Genomic DNA, 3,189 nt, shown 5'->3' with positions numbered 1-3,189 from the left:
TGTCTTTCAAGTTTCGCAGCCGTAGAGGAGCACAGACTTGACGTTGGAGTTAAAGAGTCGAATCTTGGTGCGCAGCGAGATGTTGCTTGCTTTCCAGGAAGTCAATGGATAAATAATAACAATAATTAGATAGTATTTTGCATAGCGCAAATCCCTGCTCAACAGCAAAATATGCGCTCAAAGCTAGGCTTAAAGACTTTACAACCTATATAAACTATATTATTACCCCAATAGACCTGAACAGTATTCTGAAACAATCTCAACTTCCTGGGAAGCATACATGTTAGTCCAAGCGCCAAATGAAAAAGCTTGTTTTGCGTCATAAAGTTTTTTTCTTTGGTGATTCTAACTGAGTTTTCATAGCTGATTTCAAATATTATGGGGGCCAAATGCTAAACTTTGGGCATTTTTGTCTAAAAGTGAAAATCCAAGATGGCCGCCATAGAATTTCGAGTGAAAGATGTTGTGAGGGATACCATGCATATTAAAGACCAAAAAAGTACAAGTTTAATTAAACAGCATGCAGTGTAACAAAAGTAAACCACGCCTGGTGAAATATACATCAAATATTCAATTACAATGGCAACTAAGCAAAAATAAAATAAAAAGATGGCCGCCATCTAGACCTAGCTTTCATAAATGTGCTGATCCGCAATACACTTGAAACTGTCGTATTAAAATCACTTAATTACATTGTTTAACAGGGAGGAACACTGGGACACTCGCCAGTGTCTGCTGCTAGTTCTCATATATCAACAGTGACTGAAGGGCGTCTGAAGACAGTTCATGTATCCTCACATGCAGTCATTTGGGGGGGCAACAATGACAGTCATTGGGTTATTGCAGGCAATTCTTCCTCTGCATTTGCAAAATGTTGCACACGTGACAGACGTTTTGGTGCAGGTGCACTGTGTTGTGCTGTATCAAGTTTTACAGCTGCAACTGACCAGATTGAGAACTTCATCAGGAGCTGACAGCTGAGCATCAAGTCCAAGGGCTGCCATACATACATGTACTCAACAGGATCCAGCTCAGGAGGAGATGGCTTCCCTGCCGTTTGCCACAACACAGCCTGGGAGTGGGCTTGCTTGATGTAGGCCTGAAAACTTGCCATCGTCGGAGGAAGGACTCAGTTTCGGGGGAATGTGTCTCTTTCCAACAATCCTCTTCCTGAAAATGTTGACTCGAACTGTTTACAGATTGGCCTCTGACTCATCCTCATAGAGCAGATTAGTGAACTGACTGAAGGCATGACTCAGTGATTTCCCGGAAAGGAACAGACATCTTCCCAAGCTCCAGTTCATCGGAGAATACTTCAAGCTTCTTGGGGATGGCTATCTTTCCAATTCCAGAAAAGGAAGAAACTGTGTCACAACCAGTCAGGGCATGAACTGCCAGCAGATTAGGCATTATGGTTGCATGCTGTCTGCAATCTGATAACGTAGTTGACACTTATGACATTATGTGTGGATGGGCACGACTCAATTGACACAGTCATATTTTGGGACATTCCTTTGGCTCATAGGGCTGCTGTGACAAATCAATTTATCAAAACAAACAACATTCCTCTCCTGCACCAATGACCAGCGCATTCACCACAATTCAATCCAATTGAACACTTGCTGGGCATTTTAGATCACGCCATTCGAGCCAGACCACGCCAGCCCCGTACCCTTGCTCAGTTAGAAGAGCAAGCCTTAAATCAAGAGTGGAATATTATCCCTCAATAAACAATACCTCGATTCATCCCGTCCATGCGTCGACGATGTGAAGATGTGGCAACGCCCGATGTCATCACACGTAACTGAAAGCTGTCACTTTTCATTTAGGTCCCTGACAACCTATAATTATAAGTTCAAAATTGAATATATGAAAAACATATTTCACTTTGTATTCCACGTGTTTCCCTTGTTGTAAAATGAATGAACCGTCTTATTTGAAATTTTCAGACAGATTCGATAAGTACTAATCAAAATATTGCTTTTAATATGAGGTGTGAAGTTTTTAAATTTTAAAAGAGTATAATGTATCAGTCGAACCTGCCTTAACGGAAACCTGTATAAAACGGAAACCTGTCTTAATGGGATCTCCCCGCTCCCCCCATTATATATTCCTCTTTAATTACCAGTATAAAACGGAAACCTGTCCAACGCAGAAACGGAAAGAAAAATCCGCTCCCTTCCGAGGGTTTCACCTGTCTAAGACGGAAAATGCTTTGCCCGCTCGGCCCTGATTTGAAACAATACTCGCAAGTTTGGTTCCGCTGGCTCTAAACTAACGCTATGGTCATGCGGCTGGGCGAGGATGGGGAGTAGGGGTGCAATTTGGGGGTAGATGTTACCCCATCATGTGAACCATGAGCGATGCAGATGGTCAGTGGAGTGTAGGTGTGAAATCTCACGACTGCCCATGAGAGTGCTCGAGGAGCCAGCCACTATGGAAACTTTCCTGGTTCCAGAGAGAAGCCGGAGGAGTGAAATTAGATTGACCAATGCCTGCCTCCCTGACCGCACGGCCAGCCGAGAAAAGAGTTCCTTCTAGGCCCCTCCTTGAATCGTTGTTACAATCATGGCAGTAAGGGGTGGCATTGGTGGGTGGGGCTAAGGATGGAAGCAAGGGAGATGTTCAAACGTTTCTGTTTTTAATAGGTCAAACAGTGGTCCTATGAAAGGCGAACACTGGTGGTAATTGGATAAGTAAGACTGACGCATGTCATTATCAGACAGGATAACAATTGAGAGATGTGAAGTTTTGATCACTGCTTGCCGATCGGACAAGCGATCCATGATCCCACTGGCTGGGCCTTTGACTTTGACCCCCCCCCCATCCTCCATCTCCCCCTAAATTCCCCTGTATAAGACGGAAAATGTCTAAGACGGAATTTTTTTCTGGCTCCCTTGTAAGCTCCTTGCTCCTTTGCGATTCCGTCTTTCACAGGTTCGACTGTACGGAATCGCAAGGGAGCCAGAAAAACATCCGTCTTGTCTTAGACATTTTCCGTCTTAGGGGAAATTAGTGGGGGGGGGGGGTTCAGAGGCCCAGCCGGTGGGATCCAGGGTCGCTTTTCCGGTCGACAAGCAGTGGTCAAAACTTCACACCTCCCAACTATTATAGCAGTTGTAATCCATAGCCTCTCTGGTGATGGTACGTGTCAGTCTTACTCCATAGCCACCAGTGCTTGCATTTCAT

Source organism: Aplysia californica, unplaced genomic scaffold (assembly GCF_000002075.1).
Source record: "Aplysia californica isolate F4 #8 unplaced genomic scaffold, AplCal3.0 scaffold00007, whole genome shotgun sequence".
Lineage (NCBI taxonomy): Eukaryota > Metazoa > Mollusca > Gastropoda > Aplysiida > Aplysiidae > Aplysia > Aplysia californica.
The sequence above is the reverse complement of the archived record's forward strand: the minus strand, read 5'-3'. Positions refer to the sequence as shown.